General features: G+C 43.2%; 1 long non-coding RNA gene across 1 annotated transcript in view; it reads right to left on the reverse strand.

The window, feature by feature from the left end:
• Positions 1 to 16,484, reverse strand: part of LOC109368449 (uncharacterized) — a 43,752-nt gene extending 27,268 nt beyond the window's left edge. The window contains exons 1-4 of the long non-coding RNA XR_014884371.1: positions 16,323 to 16,484; positions 13,329 to 13,559; positions 8,735 to 8,831; positions 1,984 to 8,114 (exon numbers count right to left, since the gene is read on the reverse strand). This is a non-coding gene — a long non-coding RNA (uncharacterized LOC109368449). The remainder of the gene's footprint in view (positions 1 to 1,983; positions 8,115 to 8,734; positions 8,832 to 13,328; positions 13,560 to 16,322) is intronic.
• Between the last annotated feature and the right edge of the window lie 1,147 nt (positions 16,485 to 17,631).

The following is a 17,631-nucleotide window of genomic DNA, read 5'->3' on the forward strand; positions in this document are numbered from 1 at the left end:
GACGATTCCAGTTAAAGACTTGGGTCAAGAGACATACTGCTGGTTTTTCACAGACCTCATCAGGAAAAAGTGTATTCCTCTGTTTAAATAGATACAGTTTTACAAACTCTGCATCGTACAGTAGCCTACGTCAGTTTTTTCCCCACTGCACATCACTAGAAAACTCAGCAGGAGTCACCTTCAGGCAGAAGGAAACATCATGTTTTGGGGGTTGTTTGTTTGTTTGCTTTTTCCTTTATTTTCTGCTTTTCTGGCCCTGCCTACCCAGCAATATTCTCCCATCTCCAGTTACTCACATTTTCCTCCTCCCATCTCACTGCATGGACTTCAGCCCAAGGAACAAGGATATTGTAACCGGATCTACACCTTGGTTCAAGGAGACACTCAACCTTTTGGCTCACACCAGGACCCTTCTCAATGTTTTGAAGAAACGGTTTGGGCTATTTGGTCCATTAATTCAGCCCTTTGTGGGAGGTTTCAGCACAGAGAGGAAAACCCACTACCGGAGCACCTACCCCATCCCTCCCAGGGCAGAAGGACCTTCTACATGAGGCTGGACCCAAAGGCTGCCAAAGCTCTCTCTCACTACTCTTACAGTTTTGGAATCAATCCATGCTAACCTGCGAGATCAGCAATCCTTCAACAACTGAGTGGAGTAAAATTTAATTTACAGAATGGATGACTGTCAGTGTTTGGCTGCGCCCTAACAGGGCTGTACAATGCCTCTGTTCTGGGCAGGATGCTGCCACAGCACTGGCTTGCCTGGACTGGGTACACGGCCTCAAATCCACTTAGTAATGCTGATCTGTCTCTTTTTGCCTCTTCTGTAGGAATTTTCTCTTAAAATAGAGTCAGATTGGCTGCTCTGGATCTTAGCAAGCTGCAGAAAATTGCATTGCCTCCTTGTAACAATCTGCAGCTCTCCTGACTCCCATTGGAGAGGGCAGAACCTGGGGGGCAGTGAGGACATCAATCCCCTTCATCCCACCCTTAACACTCAATTGTTGCTGCAGATGTGGCCAGGATTTTCTCTCCAAAAAAGAGCATTGCAAGTAAGAAATAAGGTCTAAACAAAAAATGCTCTCTAGAGTATTGCCACACATGGATACACAGAGCAGAGAGGCACGTGTCCCAACACAGTAACAGAATCTCTAAAAGACAAAGATTAATCAAAGAAGTACAGGTGGGGAGACTCTCATGCCTGATTTCCATGCTGGATCTCATTGATCTCATACAAGCTTATCCATTATATCAAGTAAATAGCAAAGCCAGCATCAGCCTGACCCAACCACCCACTTACTCCAGCATGCTACAGATCAAGTCCCTTTCCATTAGCACTGCTGATCCAGAAGGCTGAGTCAGACACCTAAGCTCTCTTGGTGCTTTAAGACATAGATTTGAAAGGTAACTTCATCTCCTAAGCTGAGAGAGAAGAGAGGAAAGGAAGGAGCCTCTACTCTGATGCGTAGCAGCAATCTTAGCTTCATTGAGAAGACAAAACAAACATCCAAATTCACAGTAGACATTTCTATTAATCCAGACAGGGCTTGATTTAGGTTAGGAAGCAAGAAAATATCACTTTCAAATAGCAATTTGCAAATGTTAATCTTGCTCTGAACAGTTATTTCTGTACAGAGTGGCATGAATTGTGGAAATACAGACAAAATAAAGGATGGTCAAAAATGAATTGCAGCAAGATTGAGTGTGCTTTTTGCAAAGATACACTCTGGTTTGGCCACAAGCTCTAGGAATAATGCTTTATGTCCTGTGCTGTGCAAGGAGTTGAGCATAGTGTTCACTTCTGTCACAGAAAGATGCAATCTTCACTCAGCCCCATATGTGTCAGTAGGAGGAGAAGCCCTGAACATCCCCCATCGTGTTTCGCAGATGTGGATTTTTCTCTTACAACTACAAATTCAGTGCAAAAAAATGGAAATAAAAGCTTAAAAAGTCAGCCTTATCATTAGTTCAATATGAAATTACCTTTGAATTCCACTCTGGCATGTGTGAGTGTTAGTTTCTTCTTAACGTATTTGAAATATTCCCACTAAAGGCTTCTCTGGTGTGAGTATGCGGTGTCTGAGTACCACCATGCTGCATGCACACTGTTGTTATGGAAAAAAATTATCAACACTCTTGCGTAAATTCTACTCATCCTGTGTCCAGTAGGTTTTAAAAAGGAGGAGTTCAGAGAGTTCTGACAAAGATTATTCAGACCTGGAGAGACTTCCATACAGAGCTAAAGGTTTGATCACTTTTACTACAGTTAGAGAAGAGATTAATAGCCTGAGAGCAATATGATAGTGATCAATACAGAGTATCTTGGCAATGTATAACAAAAGAAAAAATACATACTGTGCTTTTTTCTCTCCTTTGTTTTCCTTTTCCCATTTCTGGGAAAAATGCATCCTGCATGTCCAGCATCTCAGAGTGCTCAGCAGTGGCTGCTTGGTGATGGGCTGAGGGACAGCAGCTGGAGATGCTCCAATGATGAGCTGGCTCTGCATCAGCATCCAGTAGTTCTGGTCATTCAAGACTAGATAGCAGGCTAGATCAACATTTAGCCTGGGCTAATCTCATCTACTCTTATGTTCTTAAATGCCCATGCCAAGGAAGAAAAAGCAGAGCTTCGCCACGACATTTTAAGAGAGCCACTGAAACAAGCCTAGCAGGGATAAGCAGATCAGCCTCACAAGCCTACAGCATAAGCAACTTCTGCAGTGAACTATGCAAAGTCCCAAGTCCATTGTTCACCAACCTGGGATGGATTTAGTTCATTAAAAATAGTTAATGGAATGTTAATGGCACTTAATTGCATGCATTGTGCTGGTTTTGCAGTGATTTTTTTCCCCCTCGATTCACAAAGATGGGATTAAGTGCTAATGTATTGCAGGCTGCTGAAACGTATTACCTGTGGTCATGATTTTAAACACATGTAAAGGTGCTAATTGCATTCAGTTGACACAACTGTAGATGGGAAGATCATTTTTCGCACCTTATCAGCACTGGTGAGGCGCTAACTGCATTCAGAAGACACCACTGCTGTTACAAAGGTAGTTTCTTGCACTTCATCGGAGCTTAACACATGCTTAGCAATGCGGCTAGCCAAAAATATCATACTATCGGAGTTAATGAGGTGCTTGCATGTTATTAACAAATGGAAATTGTGGGGGGAAAAAAAAAACACCTTTTTTTTTTTTTTCTTTTTAAGAAAGAATAAAAAATTCTTGCAGGTGCCACATGTCCGGAGTTGGTGGTTGCCTACTTTGGTGCAATTTCTGAGTGTGCTGCTAGTGGTTTCCAGTGGCTGCCTGCCAATGTCGATCAGGTGCGATTATCCAGAGTCCTGCCACAGAGCAGGTGGGATGGCATCTCTCCAATTTCTGAAACAACAAGGGCAAAGGCTGACATCAAAAAGAACTCTGGGACTTTTCTGAACCTCAGCAAAGGTTCAGGCAAGGCTGCTCTGTTAACAAACTGTTTAATCTCTAAGGTCTGAGCAGCACACTTCAGTGAATGCTCTTCTCTTGCAACTCTCCCATGTAGTTGCTACCATGCCCACTGGGATCCCAGGCAGCCAGCCTGGCACTAGAACAAGCAGGATTATGCTTCTCTTGTAACTCGAGGAAGGGCAACATGCACGCCCTCTGGGTTTTACTTAAGCAAACCATGAGTATTTCCAGAGTCTCCGATATCTATAGCAATATAGCCCACTCTCTATCACCTCTAGTTCTTTTGCACGAGCATCTCTAACATCTAAGAAATGTTGCTGGTGAAAAAACACAAGCTTGGTTTGTGAGGTCATCAAAGATTGTTTCGATATCACAACTTGTCACTTTGGGCAAATTCAACTTATTTTATTATGCTATGGAACCCATTACCGATTCTCCTCCTGCCCTCCTATGCTTTGAAGGTCATAGCATCATCGTTTGAGTTGGGAAGAGACCTTTAAAGGTCATCCAACACTCCTGCAATGAACAGGGACTTCTCCAGCTAGATCAGGTACTCAGAGCCCAGTCCAGCCTAACCTTGAAGGTACCCTTTGAGTCTGCCTGTGGTCATTGACTGGAACTCCTGTTCATCAGGGGCAAAATGCTGAGGTCATTAGGCTGTCCTGGGTCATGTGACTGACAGCAGATGTCCCAGCCCCATGGGGGAGGGCTGGTCTGAGGCAAAAATTCCTGCTAAGTCTTTCTGCTCTAAATAAAGAAGCCTATGATAAACCAGTATCTTCTGCTGGGAATAAAGCTAGCTGGTGGGAGAGCATCCAAAAGTTTCTCTGGCACAGGATGATCAGTGACTTCTTGCTTCCCCATGTCCAAACTTGACAGCACAGGCAATCAGGTTCCACAGCTTGCATCATCTCTCAGATTAATGCCAGGTTACACAGAGGAGCAAGCAGTGAGAAATGATTATTTAACTTTCACAGATAAAAGACCACACACCACACTTCTGTCTCACAGTCAGGTTTGGAGCAAAGGGATACACTTGTGCTTGCAGGAAGATGAAGGCTGTACGATCAGCTGTGCTAGCAGACCAGAGCACACTGCACAGCCAAAGCACACCCACTCAGAGTGCTGAGGGTTAGTGTTTGTATATGTCCTGGGATGACCTTCCTGCACCTGCCAGGCTCAGTGGTTTTAAGCAGTGCTGCTCAGCAGCACCCACCTAGCCAAAGCACGACCCAATGGTCAGCTCCAGCTGCAGCCACAGCAATGAGCACAGGGGAGACATACCCACAGTAGAGTCACTGGCTTCAAGAGAAAAGCAAAGAAAACAAAGTGTCATCTAGCCTGAAAATACCCACTATGTGCTTGTCATACTGGCATGATGTTAACAAAAAGCTGAAATTTCAACTAACAGAAACATGAATATTCCCCCGCATTACTTCCAAAATCCTCAAGCAAATAAAGCTAATCTGAAGACACAAAGATAGATTTGCAAAGCAAATTCAGCCCAGCAATGCACACATACCACTCCCGAGGGGGGAGCTGTGAGCCAGCAAGGGAATCTCTTTTCCCCAGCACATGGATGGGCTGAGCACAGTGCTGAGCTGGGATAGGAACCAAGCCTCCAGCCACAGCCAGTGTCTTTTTATATTGCCTTGTAAGGCTTTCTCACGCTTTCTTGCAGAGTCACTCAGCATAAATTTTCTTTCTTTCTTTCTTTTTAAAAAAGCTTTTCCTTGCAGCCGTATAGCTTGGGAGTTGTATTTTTTTCATCGGATGAAAGGTTGCCTTTCAACGTGCTCCATCTGATGAAAGGTTGTCTTGGAGAGTGGAAATTAAACAGTTCCAAAGGAATCCCATTTGTAGAGGTCTGAGTGTGGCCACGCATAGGTCAACACATTTTTGGTCATGTAGTACATGGAGCAGAAGAAAGAGATTTTTTCTGTGGCATAAATTAATGCCATCTCAAGACACTGTTCATTTGCATTCAATGCCACACCTTCTGAGAGAAACACTGCTCTTACTAAGCATGTTTTGGATGGCAAAGATTGACTTGCACTGTGTTTGCAACTCATCATTGAGATGCAGATGGAAATGATGCCATTATCCTGAGATGATGAGTGGGGAAGCTGTTGCAAGGCATGTCTTGCAGCTGCTCACTTCTTCAGAGCTGTCATGCTGATGTGGCACTGTGAGTAAGCAGCTCTGGCAGCCAGAGGGGTTTCCTCATCTGGAAAGAGAGGTCATACTTTCATGGGACTGCACATAGTGTAGGAAGACCCCATGCCTCTTCCTTGCCTCCCAGTGCTGCTCTTGGAGCAGTCACTCAAGTGTTAAGAGCTTCCCTTCTCCACTAGCATGTTTTCTGCAGATCAGCATCTACTGGCATCAACATATCTGCACCATGGGAGAGAAAGTATCTTCTGTGTCTGAAAAGACCGGAGCTTGGAAACACGTTTAATTCCTGCCTCTTACGGCAGCTGGGCTCTGGTTTTGGGATTCTTCCATCATTTCACTGTTTCTTTCCCCAGCTATAAAGTGGGAAGAAACATATTTCTTTCCTCTATTATCTTTAGCTCCATCTGTATCTTGCTATCTAGTATTTATCTATAATAGAAAGCAAGATGATTTCTAAAGCACTCACACACCACCTGACCAGCCCAACCTTTTTGGGACAATCCACAAAGCCATTGCAGAGATGCCCATGTTGCTGGCTTCGCTTGGGGTCTGTTGGCATTTCTCAGCACAAGCAGTAACTAATAACACGGGGGGAGCAGAAGACTCTTCCTCCAGGGGAAGAAGCGCAACCCAGCTGACTGCAGGATGAAACTTACTGCGGTATGAAGGGATCACCATGGAAACCTCTTTATATTATTTCAGCCAATCTCTCTGTGCTGTCACTAACAATATCACCTTCTCGCTAGCCATAAAGCAAGGATTCCCAAAGAGGTTTGCAATCCTTGTGGGAAGGCTGAGTCATCTGCCATCGGTGCCAAGCTGGGCACCAGCAGCCTCTGGGTGAACAGGGTGCAGGATAAAGCCAGTAACTTCTCCACAGGCAGCCCGAAATGGGCCCATTTGGAGAATTCATAACAAGTGAAGCTCTGCAGGAACTTCTTATTGAGAAAAGAAATCAATTTTGTCTCCCAGATGTAGTGATAAATGGGGGGAAGGGCACTGCTGTCTCTTTAGGCAAACTTCACACACCCCTTACAAACATGTGTCAGAAAACAAGACATAGCCACTCATGCTCCAGTGGCTGCAGGCACACAAAAATTTCAAACTACAGGTAGGGTCTCTGAGCAGCTCTAGGAGGACATTTAATGACCACCTCTCCTTGAGGACACCCATGTTTGCCTACAGCAAGTGCTGCTCTACAGAGATGTCTCCTGGAGCTCCTGGAGCTCCAGGAGCATTGCCTTAGCCCTGTGGAAGCCTGCAGACACCAGCGACCTCATTTGCCCCCCAAAAACACAACTGCCAACAGCAAGGATGGGCTCATCAGTGAGTGGGGCACTTGAGCAAGGAGCAGGCCATGATCAGCCAGCATCCCCATGCCTTCTGCTGTACAATTGCCTAATTACTTCATGCCAAGAAATTGCTTCTAATATATCAGAGGAAGCGCAGTCCTGAAAAGAGCTTCGTGTACCAACAAAGCTCTCAGTAAGTTCTAAGAGCAACAGCTGCTGAAGAAGCATCACCTTGTCTTTCACTCTACACAAACCTCAGTCATTATCTTATTCGTATTCCGGTGAAAAATAAAAAACAAAACAATATAATACAACTACAGAATGCTCATTGCTAGGTGTGCACACACCTTCACAAAGAGGCATAACAAAGTATTGAAACTTACTCCAAAGCTCAGGAAAAACTGCTCATTTGCAGTTACCTTTTTTTGTATCCAAATAAACAAAAGATAGTATTAAGTTTCCACTCTGAGCTTTAGTCCTAGAAGACTAGCCTCACTAGCCATTCCTGCTAAAAGATAGCTACAGCAATGGCTCTGAAAGGTGGGCCAGCCTGACCCTGCACTTAGCACAGATGCCTCGTTCTAGACATCCAGGAGGTGTTCCAGTTTGTGTTTGACTAATCAGAAACTTAATGGCCCAGCTTTTTATGATGGATCTGTCATTGTGGTTTATTAGACAGGAATGTCCACCCACTGAATGAATAAATTTAGTTATCCCCATTCCCGGTCAGCTCATCATCTGCCACGTTACAACATAGGTGCATTTTTGGATCTGCTTCCTTAATAAACTCATTTATCAGCAAAAACGCTATACTAAAGCAAGAATTTTCTACCTCTTGTCCCCCAGGAACACATCCCAGGCTCATCCCAGCTGCCAGAGATGAAAGATGGATAAACAGACCACGGTAGGATACCTTGGAAAATGGCTTAGATTTGCCACTTGTACTTAACCACTTCCAGCTGGTGGTCTTGGGCTGCTCCAGCTGTCAGAGGACTCCTTGTCCTTCTTGTTTACCTCTGTTCTTCTTCTTCCTGGCACAGACCATCTCCCATTGAAACACAGAACTCCAGTTAATGCTGGAACAGCCTGTTCTCAGGCAAGGCCGTTCAGTACTTCAGTAATATAAATAACAGGATCTCAAGTCTATTTCTGACATGATGTTATATTGTGAAGGAAGTCAAAGAGCCATTTTTCCCTGTGAAGTGCAGTTAAATAATTTAGAGAAAAGATGATAAAATCACAGACAGCGAACACATCTGTTTGAAAGGGTTCCTACAGATGAGACTTAAAAATTTGGCTTATTGTCAGATCTGGAGGGATGCTCTCTACTAAACCTTCTTCTCCAACAAAATAAACCTTTTAGATTAAACATACCCATTTTTGGATTACAATTTGTTTTTTCCTTACTAATGAGCCCAAATCAGCTTTTCAAAATCTGATGTTTTCTGAAAACTGCAAATTTCACTTTGGAAATGCTGTTTCAGAAATGTTCCTTGTCAGTTTTGGCGTGCCATTTTGAATATATATTTTTTTTTCCATACATTTTACAATACCACTGTCATGAAAATAAAAGAAATATATAAACCATTAAATGAGAAAAAGAATTTGGAAAACAATCAACGTAACCTTTCAGGAGATTCTGATATGAATTTGGATCAACAGATCTTGGAAAAGCTTAAAAAAATATTTTGACTCCCTGGTTTAATATGTGCTAAAAGGTTTCCATACACATCAATCACTGTGTTATATAGACTTTAGAAAGAGAAATGAGTAGAAAGGAATAGAGCCATATTATGCACTTATTACTGTACTTACTTATGCCGTGGATTTACAGCGCTGCTACTACAAGCTTATTTCACCATAGATTTCTTCCTGTCTCAGCGAGTGTAGAAGAGGTTTATTGGGAGACAATCTGAGAAAAAAATTTAACATAAAACTATCAAGAATAAAAATAAAATACAGAAAAGCTTGTTTTTAAATCAGTAAAGGCTGCATATATTCATGAGCCCTTCACACTTCATTTTATAAGACAGAAAAATGGTGGAATTGTTGTTTGTTCAATGTTTTATTAAAAAAAAAATTTTAAATTTGTTAAATTATGCCATCATGGTTAATCTATCATCACCAATCTGGATGCTATGAATATTAATACTTATTCTTCAATAATTCAATTAGCAATTCAATAATTAATGGGAATCTTAATATTTATTAATATTTCCATCATTCTTTTGGAGTCCCTCCATTCCTCCATCTGTCAAGCTGTTCTGCACAAAGCTCACCTCCGACTCCAAGGTCCCTGTGCATCAAAACATTTGATCACGCTCTTGACTTCAGGAGCAAGAGAAGCTCATCAATGGCAGCAGAGCTCCCTTAGTGCATCAGCTGTATGAGCTTCATCCAGGCTCCCACCTACAGCTGTTGGAAATATTCCTTTAGCTTTTGCTAATGAGAAAATTTGCCTTGAAATACGGCTTTTCTGCAGCCTCAAAGGTCACAACCTTGTTGAGAAGAGTGGAAGGGAGCGTGGAAACTGTGCTGATACCAGACATGTCATTACTTTTGGGCCACTGCTGAGACAACACAGATCTCCGAGAGGGAGGCTGTCACGGAGAGCTGCATTCAAATGTTTGCCTGTTTCTCCTTTTTGCTCTCCTTGCACATTCCAAACATCACAGTGAAGATCAAAGACTGCAAATGGGTTGCTTTCCCCCAAAAGGCAAACCAACCAGTCTGGTTTCCCAGCTAAATTTATCTCGAGTGGTTATTAGCAGAGATGCAGACTATGAGGGGGAAATTTGGCTAGCTTTTCATAGTCTCTAAGCAATGAGAAGACAGAAAGAAGAAAGGCAGCTCCCTGAGTGCATTAACCCAAGGAGCACATAGGATAAGTTAACTGTCTCACTGTTTTTCCAGGTCTGCCCCTTCCCAGTATCCAAACATCCTTCCCATTGCTGCTAAACCTCATCAGTATTAAGCACAGCAGTCTAGCACCCACTAAGTAGATCCAATCCAAACATTGCCTAGAAAACCAGTTTGAAAGCAGTAAAAAGTTGTTCAATGAAAGCTAATTGCTCCAAAGCTGCTGAGAAACAGCTTAGGGTCAACAGAAGCCTCCAGTAGGATAAGTGAAGCCTACCTGCCAAAGGCTCAAGTCAGGTCAGAAGAGTTCTCCAGCTTGTTTGCAAGCTCCTACAGAGTTATTTGTAACTCTGCTATCTCCCACTCTACCAGGATGTGCCAGCTGGGCAAGCCAGGAGCTCCCCATTGTGCACTGGAAAGAGCTTAGGGGTTCCTGCCACAGGAAAGCGACAGCCCCAGGAGGCGAGACTGACAGACAGACTGACAGACTTAGGAGGTGCTTGCCTTGCACAGGGATGACTCAATTCTACATAGCGTAAATCACTCTGCTTGCACCAAACAAGGCTACATCAACCCAAAGTAGATGTGAACACATCTGTTGATGTAAACAAATCACGTCCTTCTGTTCCAAACCAATCTCATGCATTCAATTGTTAAAGGACAGCTTGAAACAAAGCTATGCCTTGCCCTGTGAGAAATACACAAGTCAAAGAAGACAACAGCATTGCCCAAAGCAATGAGGAACAAAGAGCCACACTGGGAGCAGTGAGTGTGTGGGAGGGGATACAAGAGGACAACCTGCAATGATCTAGATTTGGGTCCTTATGGATCAGTAGGAAATAGACATTAAGCTTATCAAAGAGTGAATTTTCTCCTGGCTTTAAGTCTCTGTTGCCAAAGCTCATGTGAAACCTACAGAACTGAAGTTAGATGGCTGGAAATTCAAGAATTAGGAGTTGCCTGACAAATTTATTAATGCTTACCTACTTCTGTCACAACGTAATAAACAGATTATGCATTGGTTGGTCATATAAATGGTAGCCATGGAGAAACAGTCCCATATCTCTCCAGAATAAACAGCATTTCACAGTTTTAATTGTGTTCTGATGTTATAACGATCACAACTAAACTGGGTAATCATTCATTAAACATGAGCTAATTCTATGTCCTGCTATAATTATTATTGTTTCCTGAAAATGTAATGTGTAGTACAAGTACAATAAGCGCAAACTGAAATATTGCTTTTGGAAGGTTATTTATTACTACCTTCAGCTGTAAACATTTATAACTGAAATTTATTGGTCCACGGCCTCTTCATATAAATATTTTATGTTCAGCCTCAGGGATCTGCGTCTTCTTGTTTAAATGTCTCGGTCTTGGTGTCTGCACCAGCAAAATAATCTCAGGAGAGGAAGTTTGCTGTCCTGCATTACTTGACCATCCTGTCACTAATGTAAGGCAGCACTACATGTGTGCCACATTTCTTGTGCATAGGTAGCAGCAGGCTCGTTGTATTACTCTGGCTAACTGATTTGTTAACGTATCACTTGGAGCATTCCTACATGCCATAGGGTAGCACTAAGTTATTTCTTCTAAGCCTTTTATTGAAATAATTGGGCTGAGATAAGTATGGGGTGACCAGAAAGCATCAGTAAATATCAGTGAAGAGGAAGAAGAACTGGGAAGGGGATGATGCTTATTCCTATTCCCATGCCAACAGGACAACAAGAAGTCTGCCAAAGCAGAGAGAAGCAAGGGTTGTTGAGATGATGGGAAACAAGCTTCAGACCTAGACCTTTATGTCAGCTTTACAGGGAGCCAGCTAGACATGAGACACACCTCAGTGTGATACCAAAATGACTGATGCATAGAGCAGCACTGTGAGACCAAATACACAAATACAGTCATATTGTAGCACATGAAATGAGATGAATCTCGCCTTGACTCCCCTGGTTCAGAAACCCAACACACCTAAAGAAAACAGGAAGCCTCCAGATCAGCTTGTTGCCCTCGCCCAAGGCCAAGCAGCTTCAGCAGGTGATGCTGAATACAGTCCTGTTGTGCTGGCCGGTCCTACCATCCCTCCTGCACCCAATGCTGGGACTGGGCTGCTCCTGCTGATGGAGATGTACAGAGGGCAATAAAGAGGTGCCTGTTCAATCCCAACCACTAAATAATAATAAATCATTCGGGTTTCCATGGCACCCATCCAGAAAAGTTGAAAGAACTGAGAATGAAGTAGCTGAACGGCTCGCAAAAATAATGTATGCTTTTTAATGATAAATTACAGTTTCTACAGTAGGGGACTGGAAGAAGGCCAAGTCCATATCAATCCTTTCAAAAGGAACTAATGGTTCTCCCAGGACTCCTAAGCCCTCCCCACACTACCAGGAAAAACAGCAGCAAAGATCCTTAGAGAAAGCCGTAGAGCCTCTTGATGAATATAATATGCAAAGGGTGAGCCAGCATGAGATTTGCAAGGAAAAAAATCACTCTGTCCTAAATAATAAAAACTTACGGAAAGGAGAAACAAAGTAATGGTTGAGGGATAGGCGGGAGACACGGCGCGGACTCAGAGGGATTTCGTCTTAAGTGCCCCAGAAGAGTATTAACCCTTGGAGCATGACATACAAGCTCACGCTTTCAGCACTCGCTTTCAATTACCTGCACCGGGGGACTGCTGAGCGTATTTGCCCCTGGATTCCTGATTTTCATAAATGGATAAACACGCGGGCGGGTGCCTCTCTCCGGCGCCTGTTCTCATCTCCGCGTGTTCCGAGACTTTCCGTCCCTATACAGCCACTGTGCGGGTTTTATTCCCTCCTGCTTAATTTCTGGGCTTCTAGCAAGCCATCCTTTATGGCAGGATTTTTAACGGCTCTGAAGTACTCGGTACTACATCACTTATAGCATGTAAGGGTTATCGATCTCCGCAGTTCATCCCTCTAAGTGGCTCCCATCGAGTGCCGGGAAGTCAACCAGTGTGAGCTCTGCAGCCTGTCTCCCAGGCTCAGGGCGAGACCAAGGCTACTCGGAATTCTTTTTTTTTTTTTTTCTCCATTGGGAACAAGAGTATGTGTAATACTGTTAACACGCTGTGTTTGCATGCCCTTAAAAACAGTTTTATAGCCATACTGAGTGCCTCCAAACATTAAATATGTTTTGTAAGTAGCTGGCTAACTAGCTGGGTGCACAGTAAATGCAGTAGTAAATAAAACAATAAGACTGAATATCAGCTCTGTTTTTCACCAGGGGCACTTTTCAGTCCTGCAGTAATTCTCAATGTTAAAAACCCTGATTTCTATTTTTGAAGCTGCATAACGACTGAAATTTACACCTAATCTCTCTCTGTTATGCTCTCTCTCTTTCTCACCTGTTTAATCTGATTACGCTTAGTGAAGAGGGGATGAGTTTTGTACTGAGTTGATGGGAATGGTTTCTTACACTGGAAATTGGCTTTCAAAAAGCAGCAGTAGTGTTAAACCTGATGCTACTTGTTTCATATCTGGGTGACACTGCGAACTCCTCCTTGCTTGATGTTTTCACTTACTGTAAGATTGCAGATTCTTTTGACATGACCCATCTCACTGAGCTGTGCTCTGCGGTCAGTGTAAAGGATACCTGCAAGATGAGGGATGCCAGGTAGAGCATCAAGACGAACTGCCCAAGTTTAACCTGTCCTAACATTTTCTGTTACAGATGGAGGTTGGCATCAAGTGGAGCTATGTCCTTCCCCAGAACTCCATGACGTGGAATCTTGCTGGCTTCAAACAGACATTCACTGCGAGAAGAAAGAGGCATAATAAGGAATAGAGAAGGAGGAAGAAGAATTCACTCATGGGGTTTCATTTTTCTCCTTCTGCCTAGCCTCTCAGTGTCCGTGCTGTGTGGCAGGACAAACAAACAGAGCAACCCCCCTTGCAGCATGCACCAGGAGGAGCTTTCCTACCTGCCAGGGCCCACATATACCCCTGCAGAGCTTCTCTAGCAGCAGGTTGAGCTCTGTCATGAAAAACCCCAGCTGAGCAGACCTAAACCATGCAAAAATCCTAACATGACATTCACAGTCCCTTTATAGACAAGTTTCCTTTACAGTAAGAGCTCTTAGCTATTTCTGCTGCTTCTAGCATCGGATGCAGTTTTGCCCTTGTGCTAATGCAGAATTCAGACCTGCTGCTCATTTTATGCTGCTGTAGGAACAAAGCAATGCTCAGATGAGCTGGAAGCCAGCGGGGTGAGGTGCCCTGGATGACCCCCTGACTGGGAGTTGGAGCTCAATGATCTTTAAAGTCCCTTCCAGCCTAAGCCTTTCTATGATTCTATGACTGCTGCTCATCCACACACGTGCTGTCACACAGCTCCGCTGCTGCCAAACACAGCCCATAAATCAAAATGTGAAGATATGAAGCGGGACCGAGGCATGACTGCAGAGTGCCTGAGATCCGAGATCAATATTCATTTTACAAACCTTTCTGAAGAGTTCCTTAATTAATTGTTGGAATTAAAGTCCAAATTGACCCCTCAATTTGTTCCCGTGGCCTTTAAATCAATTTTCTTCTCATTGCAAAACATCATTTTACAACAGGCAAACAAAACAGCACAATTTTTAATGAAGTATTTTCTCCATAGATGCATATCCACCCTCTGAATATATTCTAAGCAGGATGCATAAGCCATAGAGCCAGCATCTCCTGCTTTAATCTGGGTCTGGAACGACCAGGGCTGACTGACAATTTTGCCTCATAATGAAAGCCAGAAGAAGGAGAAGAATGGTTTGCCAACTTCCACAGCCCTGGCTTCCTCAACCATCTTTATTTTCCATTTCTTTACCAAATGTTCAATGATAGCAGCTCGCATCTTGAGTTATGGAGCTCAGAGACCCCCTTATTTCATGCCCCTGCCTAACTGCTACAACTACAATCTTCTGAATTTATCTTCCCACTGCAATTCACAAAGCAAGGAAAAGAGAAAAAGCAATTCAAGAGATGCAGGGATTTTCCTACTGCCACTGAAGTCCCAACTTGTACTGGCACTACAATGCCATTTCCCAAGCTTGCAATGCAAGCCTCATAATCCATGCACACCACCTTCTTGCATTTTTTCCTGGATTCCTTAATGTCCATTATTTTGCTGATGCTTCCCATGGAGTTTGCAAAAACACAGAATTACAGAATTGTAGGTGTTGGACCAGACCTCTAGGGATCACCTAGCCCAACCCACCTATGAAAGCAAGTTTCCTACAGTAGCTTACACAGAAAAGTGCCCAGGTAGGTTTTGCATCTCTCCAGAGAAGACTCTACAACCACCTGAGTCACATAAAGCCAGAACTTAGCTCTGTAGATGACGTGCTGGTGACATCCTCTTACTATTTCCTAGCTGCATCCTATGTAACACTGTCCTCTGAGAGAGCAGAGAGTGCCCAGTGAGTGCTGATCAGATCCTGCTGGGCTCTTATCTGGTAGACCCAAGACTGGAGACAAGCCATTTTTCCATTCATTGTCTCCTGGACATGGAAATAAAGCCCTGCTCAGGATGACCAGGATGGGTTTAATGTCAAAATGAGACGACTTCTGATCAGCAAACCACATCTGTACAGAAAGCTGTATCATGAGCTTTCTCCTCATCCACAAATGGGGCAAAGGCATCCAAAAGCCATCAAAGGCCAAGGATGAAAGGCATGTGAGCTCGACATAAAGTATTCGTCTCCGAGGGACTAAAAATTGGTAGAAAGACAGAAGTACATCAGCATTTGATGGATTTTAAAAATGTTATTCAGAATCCACCTATTCAGTTGTGCTTCCTCACAACAGTGAAGAAAATCAGTAAGCAAATACACATGTAATCCTCTGAGTGAAATTTTCCACATTTTCAAAGGCCACGGTGAGGCTGCCAGGTAGGCTCTGGAGGCACCCAAAGGTGCTGGCATGTCGCACCGAGTCCCCTGGTATGCGCTGGGACACCACAGAGATGGGTAATGAACACAGGCAGATAGTACGCCTGCATTTTAATGGCACACTCCCGTGCAATTTTTTTTAAATTGATAGCTCTGCACAGAATTCAGAGATGAATACCATCTGGTGTGGTGATTTATTGCCCCTGAATTTCTCAAGTTACTTTTTTTTTTTTTTCCCCTTACTTTTCTCATCTTACCTTTTCCTTCTATTTTCTTTCTACAAAAACATTTCCTATAGAAATGCAGTTGAGAGAGACATTTCCCTAACATGCTATTTTATCATAAGATAAACAGTGGCCTGTCACTAGACAGACCAACAAACAACTGATGTATGGGATCTATTTAATATCTCTGCAACTCCAGAGGCCTTCTGGCCTTATAAGTTGTTTCTTTCCTCACTGTAAGTTTCCCTTTTCTGGTCAAACGAGAAAATGAATGTATGATAATAGCATTAAAAAGTGTATTTTAATGCATAAACACAAGGAGAAAATAGCCCCAGTTCCCCCTAACTTATAAGTGGTTGAAGAACACAGTGAACTTTTCCTAACTTTGATTTGTGGAAAACAAATTTATCTCCAACTCATGTCTTACCACATTCTGTATAGGTGACGTCCATCAGCACAGCTTCCAAGCTCTTTACAGTCCTTAAGAGATCTAGTCTTTTAGCATTGGCCCATACTGGCGTTGCTCTTGTGTCAACTGGGCAGGAAGAACATGGTGTTACAGTAGCAGTATAGTAGTCAGCAGGAACGGGAAGGGAAACCTGTGTTTTGGAAAGGGAAAGACTAGTTGTGTCAAACTTTAAGATTTTGGAATCTGAACATCATTGTGAAATAAATCAAAAAGCTGTAAAACCTGAGTCTGTCAACTCATGCCACACACCTTTGCCTTTTATAACTAAGGCACAACTTCTGAATGTACACACAACTTCACATTTCGAGGTGTTTTAGTCTGGTTCATGGTAGAAACAGGATCAAGAGTCTGAAGTAGATTTATCGTTACCAACAAGCCCAGATTCCCCAGAACACCAAAGCAAGATGTGTTCTGGGAAAGGAAACATGAGACATGGTGATGTTGTCCTCCCAGTCAGAACAAGTATATGGTAGCCAAGAGCCAGACCTGCATGACTCTCTTCGATTTTCTTTAAAGAGTGGTGTCATCCTGCACAGCAGAAACTGTTTAATTAGCCATTTCATTTCTGATTTCACAGAAAATGAAACACTGTTTTGGCTTGGACTTTATTGGATTACCCAGTATCCAGCCCCTGGGTATGTCTTTGACATAATACATCATAGCTCTAACAAGACAATTTTCTCCGTGTGCTAAGCAGATCCCAGAAGAATCTAATACTTTAAGCCTTAGCAGGACGTGTATGGGGGGAAGGGTGGGGAAAGACACCCAGCACTTAAGCGTGCACCTTGCCTGAGCTGGGCAATTTTCAGTGGTATGTTTTAGTTAACAACCTGCCCTGAAGTGAATTAATAGGAGGGGTAGGCACTGCAGCTGCCTGGGAGCAGGATGGACTGGGTGAGCAGTGCTCTTCTCTTTCACTAGGAAAAAAATCAATGCTGCTTTAGGATTTTACAGTGCTTGGCTGCATGCCAGATACTTCTTTTAACCATTTGTTGAAAGCTGTCTGTGCTACTCAAGTGGTAAGGGTGCACATCTCTCCTCACTGGATCTGTGTTGCAGTGGGATAGAGCACAGCTGTTATAGGAAAAGGCCAGACAAAGGCAATTCCAGTTGACTCTGGGGTACAGAATGACCCACGCATTACTCCTTTGACAGCAAAGGTCTTTTGAAAACATCTCAAAGTTATCCACTAAGAAAAAAAGGTAGTTTATAGTTTTGAGAAGTCCATGACAGATAACAGGGTGTCCGTGTTAAAAGCAGCTTTAGG

The sequence above is a fragment of the Meleagris gallopavo genome, chromosome 7 (assembly GCF_905368555.1).
Source record: "Meleagris gallopavo chromosome 7, MGAL_WU_HG_1.1, whole genome shotgun sequence".
In the NCBI taxonomy this organism is placed as follows: domain Eukaryota; kingdom Metazoa; phylum Chordata; class Aves; order Galliformes; family Phasianidae; genus Meleagris; species Meleagris gallopavo.